At 45.4% G+C, this 15,021-nt stretch overlaps 1 protein-coding gene across 7 annotated transcripts in view; it reads left to right on the top strand.

Annotated features, from left to right (window-relative positions):
• The first annotated feature begins 6,219 nt into the window (after nt 1-6,219).
• Nucleotides 6,220-15,021, top strand: part of TANC2 (tetratricopeptide repeat, ankyrin repeat and coiled-coil containing 2) — a 206,680-nt gene continuing 197,878 nt past the window's right edge. For 3 of the 7 annotated variants that reach the window (XM_077917513.1, XM_077917508.1, XM_077917509.1), the window contains exon 1: nt 6,488-6,847. The gene's annotated coding sequence lies outside the window, so the exon portion shown is untranslated. Of the gene's footprint in view, nt 6,417-6,487; nt 6,848-7,063; nt 7,216-15,021 lie in introns of those variants that run through there. The other 4 variants (XM_077917511.1, XM_077917510.1, XM_077917515.1 and 1 more) reach the window with 3 other exon arrangements.

The following is a 15,021-nucleotide window of genomic DNA, read 5'->3' as shown; positions in this document are numbered from 1 at the left end:
AGTGTTAGAAGGCTTCAAATGTTTCTTGAGCACCTTTGCTATTTTACGACACACCTGGGGAATGGAGTGCAGAGCACGCACTGGTGGAAGGCAGAGCATGATGGCTTCATTCCTCTTTGGTGATGTTTCAGTATCGGTAGCAGAACACTTGCAGTGCTAGTGTCTTCCGCCAAGACAGTGAATGTTCATCTGCACCTCAGGTAATATAAAACCAACAACAGGAAAATAGGGGTGTTGACGCAGATTACACTTTCCATACTCTCATTATATGACATTTCTCTGACCATTATTATACCTGTCTCTTCAAGATGAGTAGCTTTGGGTTCTGCCCTTCACAAGATACCTGGGCACTGTTAACAAATTAATACCTGTCAAGTGTACATTAGGCTGGTGTTGTAATGATTATTCAGTAATACATCCGAGCAAGAGGTTCTGTATCATATCTTCTATGCTGCATGCCAGGGTGTGCTGTTAGTTTAACTTGTAAATCAGTAATAATGTCTGTTAAGTAAGTGTCTCAATGTCTTCATTATGTAAACCACTCATTTGTCAACATGATCTTGTATTATAGCATGCAATGGTCAAGGGATAAACTGTGGGAATGTTCAGGGAGGCAGGAGAGGATATATTGTTTAATAATATCCTTCCTAACTTGCGTTAGCAAGTCCCTTTACTTAACAGACTGCATTTCCCTTTTAAACACACAGCGGTTAGCTTGTTGCAAGCTTGTTTAAGCTTCTCAATTTAGGATTCCTGGTAATCCCCCTTTCTCCCCCTTAAAAAGAATAGACACGACACAATCTTTTGTAAAGTATAAAAGAAGTTTACTCACGCATTCAGTTCACAGATGGATCCCTGAAGGCAGACTTGTGTTACAAAGTATATACATGTGGAACTACCCCATATGGGAGTTAGTCCCAGTGACTGCAGATAGGCAGTCACTTGCTGTTCACTAGTCAAAAACAAGATGGAGAAGAGGAGAGTGTGGTACCTGCCTTGCCCCTTTTGATACCTGGGCAGGTAAGGTCACACCCACCTCTAGTCACATGCAGAGGAAGTTTGCCCCAGCTCAGGAGGAAACAGGAAGTTTTCTGGAGCAAACATCCCCTTTCATGTCCACTCTAGGCATGTTGTATTTGACTGCTCTCTATGTGTCACATCCCACATAAACCAGGGAATTGCACATTTATTAATGATGATAACTTGTGAATGTTCAGCTACACTCCTTTCAAGGCTTGCGTTGCCATTACAACAGCCATATTACCAATGGTGTTCCTATAGGCATAATTCATACATAACAACGTTCAGGAGGTCTTATTGAAGTGATGCTTTCGAGAATTATTTCTGAATATATCCACCCAAAATTTCCCAGGTATTATGGGGATTCTTAGTCACAGATGATTTATTACATAATGTGTGTTCTGTTGCTTTCCTGTGGTAAGTTGTGCTTTACTTCAAAGTAGCATGACAGGGGGTAGCAGTTTTTTCTCCCCCCCCCCCCCCCCAATTTCTCTCCTTCTATCCAATCCTGCCTCTCTGTTAAGAGGAGTACAGGTAAGGAAAGGAGTTTGACTGGGCTGAGATCTCAGCCTATTAATAGTTTATTTTCACTTAATTTATCAATTGGCTTATTTATGTTATCTCAGGTATACTCTTTATTTCTCTATTTTTTAACTTATCACTTCCTTGCTATGCTAGTCCACTGACTATACCGAACAATGGCTTCATCTAATGAAACTTTGCTCCCCAATTAAACAGAAGAGAGCAACGCAATCTTTCTGAAGGAGCATCCAGACACAGTAACTTTCAAAGTCTCAGCCTGAGTGAAAACTTGCCTGTTATATCTTCTGAAGGGAAATTTTGACACGTAAATCCAAATTGCCTAACATATTTGCTCTTGTGGCAGTTTTTTGATGTCTCAGAGGAAATAGAGTAGGGAATCTATTTACCTACCACAGACACATTAGAATTTTATGAAATTGTTCCAGGGTCCAATTAAATTATTTGTTCTTACAGGTGTACTACAGGGTGACACAAACTAATTGTTTGGGATGCTTCTTAACTAATATTACTACTTTTCTTGGTGGACACTACTTTTCTTGGTGTCTCATAGATCAGTTGCTTCCTCATCACACTTTAATTGGATGGTTACGTGGGAGCCGGTTGAAGCTAAATCCTTCGAAGACAGAGGTCCTGTGGCTGGGACGGGGCGATATGGGATTGGGGGGGCAACTCCCATCTCTTGCGGGGGCGCAATTAGTGCCAGCACCGTCCGTTAAGAGTTTGGGTGTAATCTTCGACACCTCCCTTTCCATGGAGGCGCAGATTGCAGCTATAACAAAGGCGGCATTTTTCCATCTCCGCCAAGCTAAGCAGTTGGCTCCTTACCTCTCTCGCCCTGACCTAGCCACTGTGATCCACGCGACGGTCACCTCCAGACTGGATTATTGTAACTCGCTCTACGTGGGGCTGCCCTTGAGACTGACCCAGAAACTCCAGCGGGTGCAGAATGCTGCAGCGAGACTCCTTACGAGGTCTTCGCTGCGAGATCACATTCACCCGGTGCTATACCAGCTGCACTGGCTCCCGGTGGAGTACAGGATCAGGTTTAAGGTGCTGGTTTTAACCTTTAAAGCCCTATATGGCCTAGGACCCTCGTACCTACGGGACCGCCTCTCCTGGTATGCCCCACAGAGAAACTTACGGTCTTCAAATAAAAACATCTTGAAGGTCCCAGGCCACAGAGAAGTTAGGCTAGCCTCAACTAGAGCCAGGGCTTTTTCGGCTGTGGCTCCGATCTGGTGGAACACTCTGTCACAAGAGACCAGGGCCCTGCGGGACTTGACATCTTTCCGCAGGGCCTGCAAGACAGAGCTATTCCACCAGGCCTTTGGCCAGAGCACAGCCTGACTCCCTCCCTCGGCAATCTTCACGGAGCTCTGGCCCAATGGTTGCCAGTGGCTTGAATTAATTAATTTTTATAATGAATGATTTTAGAATGTTGTTTATGTTGTACTTTTGTACTGTTTTATTGTTGTTAGCCGCCCTGAGCCCGGCTTCGGCTGGGGAGGGCGGGATATAAATAAAATTTATTATTATTATTATTATTATTATTATTATTATTATTATTATTATTATTTTGCTCTGTGGCACATGCAGCCAGGCAACATAAAAGTCTGAGTTTCTTTCAATGCAATCTAACTTTACCTTAAGTTTACTATGTTTTTAAGAAGCCATTTATCCCTCCCCATCACAACACAGTGGGATCCATTCAGAATGGCTATTTTGGGAGAAGCTGATGCATGATCAACCCTGGAATCCCAGATGCTGTTGACAGATCTGTGTTATTTCATGAGCCTATCACATGTTGGATCTCTGAGAGTGGTATAGTTCCATGTTTGGAGCTCAACTTGACTTGTATACTAAAACAGCACTGTGGTGCAAAGATTAATTCCAGCATTTGAATGCAAGTGTGGAACAAGCAGGTGACATTATGATGATGATGATGATGATGATGATGATGATGCAATAACCACTGTTAAACATACACCATCCAAAATAACACCATTCAGATTTCAAGGGCAAATTTCCTTCTGTCATTGTTGTCATCCAGATGGCGACCTATAAAAACTTAAATTCAGCACGGCAATAGAATTCAATAAGATCTGTCAATAGTAAAAAAAATATAGTGTTTAATTCTTAGTGGTATATGGGACAGTATTTCAAGGCAGGCTGTGTACAGCATGAGACACTACAGAATGTGTTGCTTCCTGCATGCAGTTTGCACAGGGAGTGTCCCGCTTTGCTTAACCAAACAATGTAATTATATAGACTGCACTGTCCTATCCCCCCCCCCCCTTCAGGCCTTGGCTTCTGTTGCAGGCAAGAAATAAAGATGTGTATCTAAAATCTGCTGCAGTCTTTTAAAGGCATGTGGGCACTGCTGGTGAAGAAAAAATATGTGCTCTTTTGACATTGTTTTCATTTTAGTGGAATACAGTAGACTAGGTGCAGATGGTGACAGCAGCCACGAAATTAAAAGACGCCTGCTTCTTGGGAGAAGGGCAATGACAGGCCTAGACAGCATCTTGAGAAGTAGAGACGTCACCTTGCCAACAAAGGTCCGTTATAGTTAAAGCCATGGTTTTCCCAGTAGTGATGTATGGAAGTGAGAGCTGGACCATAAAGAAGGCTGATCGCCGAAGAATTGATGCTTTTGAATTATGGTGCGGGAGAAGACTCTTGAGAGTCCCATGGACTGCAAGAAGATCAAACGCATCCATTCTTAAGGAAATCAGCCCTGAGTGCTCACTGGAAGGACAGATCGTGAAGCTGAGGCTCCAGTACTTTGGCCACCTCATGAGAAGAGAAGACTCCCTGGAGAAGACCCTGTTGTTGGGAAAGATGGAGGGCACAAGAAGGGGGTGACAGAGGACGAGATGGTTGGATAGTGTTTTCGAGGTTACCAGCATGAGTTTCACCAAACTGCGGGAGGTAGTGGAGGACAGAGGTGCCTGGCGTGCTCTGGTCCATGGGGTCATGAAGAGTCGGACACGACTAAACGACTAAACAACAAAGTAGACTAGGTTCATGCTATATATCAGTAGCAAACTTAGTTCTCCAAGGAAGCTTGGGCATAGCTGGTGGGCAGAGTGGCAGCTGCCCCCCCTAAATCAAGTAAATAAATAAAAATAGTTAACTAAAAGTAGAAATAATGAGAATATTCAAAATTGAAATGATCGCTGAGGTCACTTGGGTTTTGGGCATTATAGCTCAACTGAGCAACAGGCTTCTGCAAACGGACCAATCGCGTCAGAAACAAAACTATTTCCTTGTTCAGAATCTGCTTAAAACAATGGCTTGTGGTAAGTTGTGCTATCTCTAATTGCCTATTTTCATCACATTTGAATTTATCCTTAGGTGAGGTAAGTGTTGCAGGGCTGTTGTTGTTTAAAGTGACCCTTGCCACTGTCCCCAAGTCCTATTGTGTTCAATGGGGCTTACTTCAAGGTAGATCGGCACAGAAGTTAATAACTGTAGTTTTAATTATTTTTGCAAGTCAATCAATCATTTTTATTGTATACAGTGGTACCTCGGGTTAAGTACTTAATTAGTTCCGGAGGTCCGTTCTTAACTTGAAACTGTTCTTAACCTGAAGCACCACTTTAGCTAATGGGGCCTCCCGCTGCCGCTGTGCTGCTGCTGCACGATTTCTGTTCTTATCCTGAAGCAAAGTTCTTAACCCAAGGTACTATTTCTGGGTTAGAGGAGTCTGTAACCTGAAGCATATGTAACATGAAGCGTATGTAACCCGAGGTACCACTGTATATAGCCAAAGGCCTTTACAATGGACGGCAGAGAATAAAAGGAAACTTTCATCTAAAACCATACATGTAACCTGTAGCAACCACCTACCCACCCAGAGGTGTACCTGGGGGGGGGGGGTCCCTGGAACTCTTGGCAACGGAGCTGTATCAGTGCCCCCCCCCTGAAAAAAAATCACTTTACTTCAATATGCACATTAGAGATTAGGACAATTCATGTCCCCCAAGTACTTGAAATGTCCCGAATGACGACAAGATGGGTGGGGGGCGCAGCATAAGAAGGAAGCGTTTGATCTTACCCCATGACAGCAGAGGCGCATCAATACACACACACACGTCACCGAGGGGCTATTTTTCCGCTCCTGGCGGGGGGGGGGGGGGGAGAGAGAGAGACTTGGTTTCCCCAACCCCCAGGTACACCTCTTTACCCCCCCCCCCCATTAATGGCAATGCTTCCTTCCCTCTTCCTTTAGGGAGCATCCCCGGTTCGTGAAGACCCCCCCCCAGCTCTATTTCGAGAGATGGAGACCCTTACTCCTGAAGGGTCAGGGGCGTGCCTTGAAACGTGCAAGGGAGGCGGCGGCGGCGGCGGGTGGGGGGCTCGCAAACCGGGAAGGGAGGAAGCCGAGCGGCCACACCCCCCCCTCCCGTCCCGCGCGCACCCGCGCCGGCCAGCCAAGGGAGGCGCTTCCTAACCCCACCCACCACCTGTGCGCTGGCAATCAGCTGCGGCTCCTGCTGTTGCTGCCGCCGCCGCCGCCCCTCCTTCCTCCTTCCCCCGAGGGGAAAACGGAGAGAGAGAGTGCGCGCGCACCAGGCGCCCCCCTCGCCGCGCTGCCCGGCCCTGGCAGGCGCGTGGCGCGTGCGCGGCAGGCGCATGCGCGCGGGGGGTTAGCCCTGAAGAAGAAGAAGAATAAGGCTCAGGAGAAGCGCGAGGCGGGACCCCCCCCCCTCCCCTTTTCTATATCCCAAACCCCGCCGTCGAGCGCGCGCGCGCGTGTGTGGAAGAGGGTGGCGCGCGTGCGTGCGCGCGCGCACTCCCTCCTCCTCCTCCTCACTATCTCGTCATTTGCTTCTCCCTTGATTGGTGAGGTGTGTGTGGTGAGGGGGGGGGAAGGAACCAAAACAAAAGCGGCCGGGCTGACTGACTGACTGACTGAGGAGGCGGGCGGTTTTTTTTTGGGGGGGGGGGTCAGCCGCCATCCCCTCCACGGTACCCCCGTCAGCAGCAGCATCGCCTCCCCGCCCCCCTCCTCGCCTTGGCTTGTGTCTGTGTGGAGGGAGGAGGCAGCCGCTCCTCCTCCTCCTCCTCCTCGTCGCTTTCGGGATGTGGTGAGGGAGGCAGGGAAGGCTCGCCCGCTCCCTCCGCCTCGCAGCCCCTCCCTCACCCCCCCCCTCACCCCACCCTAGAAAAAGAAACCCTCCGGGGCAAGAGGAAGGGAAGGAGGTGGAGCTGCCGCGCCCCGGAGGCAGCCGGACGCCCCCCGCCCCACTCACGCCCCCACCCCGACGCCCCTCAGGAGGTGAGTGTGGGATTGGCAAGGGGGGGGGAGCAGGGTGGGCGCTGGATTGGGTGTTACCCAGGCGGGGGAAAGTGGGATTCTGTCACCGTCTCCCCCTCCCCCTCCTCCTCCTCCCAGCTGGCCCTATCGCTCCACAGCCTCGATGTGGAAGGAGGGGATAGGTCGCCCGCGCCGTCTGAAGGAGTGGTTGCGTGACAGCGAGCCCCGTGCACACGCGGGTGCTGGCCGGGCATCGCTTTTCTGTAGATGCCTCCCGTCCTTCCCCTCCCGGGCGGGCGGACGGGCGCACCTTCGCGCGCCGGCCCGACACGCATCCGCGTCCGGCTGCCATTAGCGATGCTCCTGCTACACGCGTAAAGTTATAGGTGGTATGTTAATAGTAATTAATAATAATCATACCTTGCTGGATTGGCCGGCCGGGTTTAGTCGTGGCAGGGTCGCTTGAGGTGAAAAGCACACGCTCTGAACGTAGAGCAGCGGGTCTTAATTCTTAGATCGGGGGCGAAAATGGGGTGGCGTTTGGACTGGGAGGAGGAGGAGGAGGAGGAGGATGTTGCTGTTTGGGAGCATGTTTGGCGAAGAGGAGGATATCCTGGGCTGCTGGTATCCTTTCTCTCCTTCGCCTCCCCGCCATCCCAGTTTGCCATGGTCTGAGGTCATCTGGTCTTGCACGGTGTATGTGTTTGTGTGTTTTGTGCTTAGTTAGAAGTATGTTATTACAGGCGATTGGGGGGGGGGCATGAATCATCTCAGTGACTCAAAAGGGGAAGGGGTTGTGGTATCTTGTGGGGCAGTCGAATTTGCTGACAAGTATTAAATCTAGTGGGGCAGGAGTTTGTGGTACCTTGCTTTTTGTTTTGGGTGACAGATGCGAATGTGGGAGCAGCTTGAGGGGGGGACATCTTCGTTCAGTCTGCATATGTAAGAGTTGGGTCACATCAACCTGGGTGTGTTCAGAGTGGGGGTGCATCATTACTATGGGTTTTGTGTACAGTGGCGTAGCGTGGGGGGTGCAGGGGGGGCCGGCCGCACCGGGCACAACATCTGGGGTTAGGGCAAATCCACAGGTTAGGAGGCGCAAATCCACGGGTTAGGGGGCGCAAATCCATGGGTTAGGGGGCGCAAATTACTTGCCTTGCCCCGGGTGCTGACAACCCACGCTACGCCACTGTTTGTGTAGATTGGGGGCAGGGAGCAGAAAAATCCCATGATGTACCAGTGTAGGCATGAAGCCCTTTGAACAATGATGTCAGCCATGTATAGAGAACAGAGGGTATATTGACATGAAGAGCATGAGAAATCTTTCCGCCATGGGCTGGAAGGTAGAGACATTGAGTCCATATGGGTATTGTAGGGTGAATGGGCATTATAGCATGGTGATATTGAATTGGCAGTCTGTTGTCGAACTGGAGGGGTGGGTCTCTTTAGGACTTGTTGATATCAGGGTGACAAAAGGTGCGTGTTATACAACATTCATACTCATAAGCCTGGATGCGGTATAGCGATTACAGTGGTCCCAGTTGGTGTGGAGGAGGGCGGGAAAGTCTGTTTTCAGTATTACTGATGAGGTAGCAATTATATTGGGGAAACTAGTAATTACTTTAAGAAATCTGAATTCAAAACTTGGTGGCCAGTATTTGTATTGGAGTCAAATAATTCACACACAATAACTGAAAGTAGAGACCAGTCTAATATTATTACCTGTTTCAGTCGGAGCAGCACTAAAACTGTATTAACAGACGTAATATGATATATTGGCTTGTTATGGTTGAAGTGAAGAGTTGCTGTTTAACATTTATTTACTAAAAGTGCTACTATGGATGTATTTACTATTTAACTTTACAAGAATCATGGTCAACTACTCTTCCTCAAACAGTGTGACCTATATACAAAAATGAGGACGAATCCTTTTTCCCCCAGAAGTAAATTCCACTGAAATGATGCCTAGCTTTGATAGCTTCAGCAATTTCCTCCTCAATTTTGTTTTTGTTTGTCTTATTATCAACTTTACATTTTTCTTTTTTCACTTGGAAAATACTTACTCCCCCCCCCCCGATACTAAGGAGTTAAGACAGTTGGGAATAAGCCCCATTAAATTCAGTGGGACTTGCTTCTGAGTAAAGATGCATACCCTTTTGGGCTTGTTTGCCTTTCCTGATGGTCTGTGGCACTGAGCCTCCATGATAGTGGTTGCTTAATTCTCCAAACTTCAAGAAGGGTCCCCCCCCCCCCTTGTTCTGTGTGCCATCTAAAGCTTTAAACAAATAACACAATCGTCTAATTTTGATAGATGCCACTATTTGAAATTATTGTGTTGCATATGTTGTAAGCAAGACTGTGGGAGCTCTACTGTCCCTTGGGGGAAATGCTGAGAATTTATCCATTTTCTATTAATAAGATGCTGGTGCCTAGGAGTTTGAAACATTACTTCCAATTCTGCTTTGGTGGGATCCACTAGAAAATCTTGTGATGTAGAATTTGTCATTTATTGGGGTGCCATTTGTGGCAGGAGTTAGGGAAATAAAGTATAATTCCTTACTTTCATATCATTTTTAAAAAATTAAACTTGCATGTCCTTAAAACTGTTGGAATATAAAGGCCTATTAGAAGGAAATGTATTGGACGCCATTCTTTTTACTTTCTCCAGAATTTAATTTTACCTTATGTTTAGCTTGATTTCACTGTCTTGAGAAAGGTGAAGAAAAGTTTAGGTTCTACTCATACAACTGGCCAGTTCTGTGCTAGCCAGCCACTGAATTACTTTCATGTCTGTTCCTGTTGGGATACCAATTTTATGTTGGTGGATCCTTGGGTAATGATATAATTTCAGGACTGCGAGCCTTATTTAGCAGTGTTGTTGCTACAAAAACCAGAAGAATCTTTAACTCAGATTTCCCATAGCACTGGACTATAGAAAATGTCTGAGGTGGTTTGTGAAAAATTGTTTGCTATGCCTTACAGAACATGTACAGAAACATATCACTGGTTTTCTTTGGTTTGCTGTTTGTCAAATAGTGATTTTTGAAACTTCAGATTTTTGGTACACTTGTTTGGGTGCAAAGGCAACCATTAGAACAGTTTGGTCTCGAGAGTTTTTTTTAATAGTCTGCTTCTGTATAAGCTTTCATTTTGTAAATGGCGCAGTTCCACCCAATTGTATCTTTGTAGAATGTATTGCTAAGGTTTTGAAATTTTAGAAATTAAGCTTTTACATAGGAGTAGCTTTTATATCTTACTGCAATATTGGACTACAAAATGTGCATATGCTCCTATTCTGAATGTGAATATTTAGTTCAATGGTACTATTCATGTTGTGTGTCTTGACATATTTAAGGCTTTAGTTCTTCACAGGGAAGGCTTTGTATGAGGACTAATGGGTGGGGAAATTAATCTGTTAGAGTAGTATGCCTAAAAAGAAGGAAAGCAGATGAATCATGCTTGTTGACATTTCATTTCACTTGTTCTCAGTATTTGCCATTTATTCATGCTAAAAACGCATTTTGGAATATCAAAATATGATTTTGCATAGACAACTAGAATTAAAGCAAAAACATCTATATTAAGGTCCAATATTATGTTTTCAGTTATTGCGAAACATGAAAATAAGATTTCAGAGAAAATGACAACAGGATAAATATACCTTTAAAAAGATCTGACACAGACACCAAAGTTCATATTTATACACGTCTATTTGAAAGTAAGTACCATGGAATTCACTGAGGCTTTCTTACAGTCAGTGGATATAGGGGTTGCAACCTTCATTTTCTTTGTTGTGCTTTAAAGCGTTAGGTTTTGACTTCACTCATTTTTCTTCATATGTGAAGTAGGACAATTACTCCTCTTGGATGTCTGTCCCATCCTGTCTTAGAATAATAGGGTGAGTTAAACAGTAAATTTGGTTAAGGATGAAGGATTCTGATTTGTACTACATTTGGACAAATTTGCAGTATCCAAGGTCTGCCTTCATTCTGTTTGAGTCTTGTGGAGGCATAATGCTCCCAGTTTGCCTAGCACTAGGGAGCAGGCCATGGGACTGCAACCTCCCTCCAGTCCCTGGAGTGTGAATTCCTGTCACAACTTAATTATAATAAAGCATCACATTGGCAGAGATGTACACCATGGTCAGAGCTATTCAGCGTTCCCACTTAATGAAGATTTCAAACTGCGGTTTGAACCCAGCTCCAAATTATGGTTAAGGAAAAGCCCTAATTAGGCAGGTGGTGGAAATTTGCACTCCAGAAAGGAGGGATTGGGAAGGGAGTGCAAGATCCATTCCTGAGCTAACTGGGAGTGTTACACCTGCATTTATTAAACATATTCATCAAAATGTATTACTCTCACTTTCCATTAAAAAGTCTCAAGGAAGTTTTAAAAAGTTATGAGAGCAGTAAAGGAGTGAAGCAGTAAACAAAAATTCAGATAAAGACTTGAATGCAATTAACAATTCAGCAGATTAAAGTTTAACCATTTCAAGATCTCAGTTAACAATTAGCATGAAAGGGGTTGCATGTTGTGGCCTCCCCCAAAATACATTTAGTTGGGATTAGAGCTAGGGTGGGGAACCTGATTGTGTCCTTCCAGATGTTGCTGGACAACAGTCACCCATGAACATTGACTCTGCTGGCTGGAGCTGATGAGAGCAATACAGTGGTACCTCGGTTGTTGTTTTTTTTAAAAGATATTTATTGAAATTTTGAACAGTAAAACTAACTTCACAATCAAAACAAAAAAAAGAAAGAAAAAACATTATCACAGTCAAATAAAAGCAGAAAAATGCAATACAAAACATAAAAAAGTAGAAGAAAAAAGACATAAAAAAGACATAAAAATCCAGTTTCTGACTTCCTGACTTCCCCACATCCCTCCTTCCTGACTTCCCCACATCTCCCTTTTCTGTGTTCCCTTTTGCACAGTCGTATTCAGCAGTACCTTACCCTCTTTCAAATCTTATTCTATGTTATACATTTCAACTATTATGTCTCCAATTTTTCCCTTTATATCATTTTGTTTAAATTTGACATAATGTTATTCTAGCTTTTTCACCCTTATTCTTATAAAACATTTTTTACATATTCCTTTCAGCTATGTCACTAATGCCATATTGTCTTTATAGCCTGCATCATTTTAGCATTCAAACATTTTGCAATGTTTTTGCAAGTAGTCTTTAAATTTCTTCCAATCCTCTTCCACTAACTCTTCTCCCAGGTCACGGATTCTGCCAGTCATTTCTGCCAATTCCATATAGTCTATCACTTGCATCTGCCATTCTTCCAGAGTGGGCAAATCTTGTGTCTTCCAGTGTTTTGCGATGAGTATTCTTGCTGCTGTTGTTGCATACGTAAAGAAAGTTCTGTCCTTCTTTGGCACCATTTGGCCGACAATGCCCAAGAGGAAGGCCTCTGGTTTCTTAGGGGGTACCTCGGTTTTCGAACGTCTCTGCTGACGTACATTTTGGTTCCTGAACGCTGTAAACCCAGAAGTAAATGCTTCAGTTTTTGAACATGCCTTGAAGTCGAACTTGCCACACGGCTTCCGCTGAGTGCAAGATCCTGAGGTCTAGCTGTCGGCTTTTGAGTTTTCGGTTTTCGAACGTTTCAGAACCTGAACGGTCTTCCGGAACGGATTGCATTCGAAAACCGAGGCTACAAATTTCCCACCCCTGGACTGGAGAGCACTTTTGCAGTGGTTGCCCGTGGTTCTGGAACTCCCTCCCATGTGAGGTCTGCTTTACTGCCATGTTGATCACCTTTACTTTTTAGGAAAGCCTCTGATCCTTAAATAAGAGGTGGATTTAGGCTCAGAGCCTTGGGAGCACCACAGGGGGTATCACAACTGTGATGTAGAATGAAAGGTAAGAGGCATGGGGCATCAAATTTTGGCATTGTACAAGGCACCGTTGAGATCTGAGGCCTCAAGGTCTGCTACTGCTTAAGTATATGGAGTTCAGGACAGATAAAAGAAAGTATTTCTTAACACAGTGCATCCTGGGGGAATCTGTTCCCCCAGGAGGCAGTGATGACCACCAACTTGGATGATTTAAAAAGAGGATTCAACAAATTAAAGGAGTGGAGAGCTATTAATGGCTACTAGCCACAGTGGCTAAGTGCTGCCACCATGGTTAGAGGCAGCAGTTTTTTTAAATGCCATGTGCCGAGGGCCACAGGTGTAGAGAATACTCATGTGCTTGAATCCTGCTTCCTGGCATCCTGCATTCATCTGGTTGGCTGCTGTGAGAATAGGGTGCTGGACTAGATGGGCCATTAGCAGCAGCAGGCTCCTCTTACGTTCTAATTCTACCATATATTGTTTTAGCAGAAATGGTTTTAGTGGATGCTTTCTATTTTTCCTTTTAGATTCTCAGCATTGTTTTTTTACACTTGTATTATAATGCTTTCAGGGACGCGGGTGGCGCTGTGGGTTAAACCACAGACCCTAGGACTTGCCGATCAGAAGGTCAGCGGTTTGAATCCCCGCGACGGGGTAAGCTCCCGTTGCTCGGTCCCTGCTCCTGCCAACCTAGCAGTTCAAAAGCACGTCAAAGTGCAAGTACAGCGGTACCTCGGGTTACATACGCTTCAGGTTACAGACTCCGCTAACCCCTAAATAGTAACTCGGGTTAAGAACTTTGCTTCAGGATAAGAACAGAAATCGTGCTCTGGTGGCGTGGCGGCAGCAGGAGGCCCCATTAGCTAAAGTGGTGCTTCAGGTTAAGAACAGTTTCAGGTTAAGAATGGACTTCCGGAATGAATTAAGTACTTAACCTGAAGTACCACTGTAGTTAAATAGGTACCGCTCTGGCGGGAAGGTAAACGGCGTTTCCGTGCATTGCTCTGGTTCGCCAGAAGCGGCTTAATCATGCTGTCCACATGGCCCGGAAGCTGTACGCTGGCTCCCTCGGCCAATAAAGCGAGATGAGCACCGCAACCCCAGAGTCGGCCTAATGGTCAGGGGTCCCTTTACCTTTACCTTTATAATGCTTTAAGTTTCTTATAATCAGCTGGCAGACCTAAAGGTATCGTATTCCCAACTTGTTCAGGGCATTTTGAATTGGAACCAAAAGCAGACCAACAGCCAGGGAAACTGTTGTAATAAGTGGCTCTGGTCAACAGATTGGCCATGACATTGTGGACCTCTGAAACTTCCAAATACTTTTAAAAACGTAAGAGGAACTTGCGTCAGGCTGGCAGACCATCTGTTCCAGCATATGGTTCTCACAGTGGCCAACCAGATGCCCGTGGGAAACCTGCAAACAGAACCTGAGCACAAGAGCACTCTCCCCTCCTGCAATTTCCAGCAGCTGGTATTTTCAAAGGTAGCTCCACATGGAGCACATTGCAATAATACACTTGCAGTGTAGCCAAGCCATGGGTTACTCTGGTAAAATCAGATTTTTTCCAGGAGCAGATACGGCTCATCTACCAGCAAAAAAGGGCAATTTACAGCGAAAGATACACAGAGAGGGAACCTAAGCAATTTCAATTAGCAGGGCATTGTGACATAGCCACAGCAAAGGCACTATCTCTTTTGTTCACTTGCCAAATCTCCTGAAATGCTATCCAGAACAAGGTCTTTGACATTAATCTTAATTCCTAGGCAGGCTTCTCAAAGAGAGAGGTCTCTAAGGTAACCTGGTCCTAAGCTGTTTAGGGCTTTAAAACCTATAACCAACACTGCTTGTACAGCTGCTTTTAAAAATGTTTGAGTAAAACTTTCCATCCCATAACTGGATTTAAAGATGTATTGTAATATGTCTAGATAATCCTTATAATCCTGGAAAATTTGGAGTTGAAACATCTCCCTATGGTTGAGCACGTTGCCCCAAAATAGAATATTAGGTACAGTCAAACCTTGGTTCTTGAACGACTCCGTTTTTGAACGTTTCAGCTCCCGAACACCAGGAAGTAAATGCTCCGGTTTTCGAACGGTTTTCAGAACCCGAATGTCCGATGTGGCTTCCGCTTGAGTGCAAGAAGCTCTTGCAACCAGTCGGAAGCCGTGCCCTGGTTGTCGAGCGTTTCGGAAGTTGAACGGTCTTCCGGAACAGATTATGTTCGACAACCAAGGTTTGACTGTACTATAAAACCTGCCTGAACCCTGATGCTAAGTCTCAACACTGCTTCTTTAAGGCTGGATGGAAAACTCCTTTTCATTCCTCTTACCAACTTGGCCAGATC

The sequence above is a fragment of the Podarcis muralis genome, chromosome 13 (assembly GCF_964188315.1).
Source record: "Podarcis muralis chromosome 13, rPodMur119.hap1.1, whole genome shotgun sequence".
Classification (NCBI taxonomy): domain Eukaryota; kingdom Metazoa; phylum Chordata; class Lepidosauria; order Squamata; family Lacertidae; genus Podarcis; species Podarcis muralis.
This window is presented reverse-complemented; position numbering and strand designations above follow the sequence as displayed.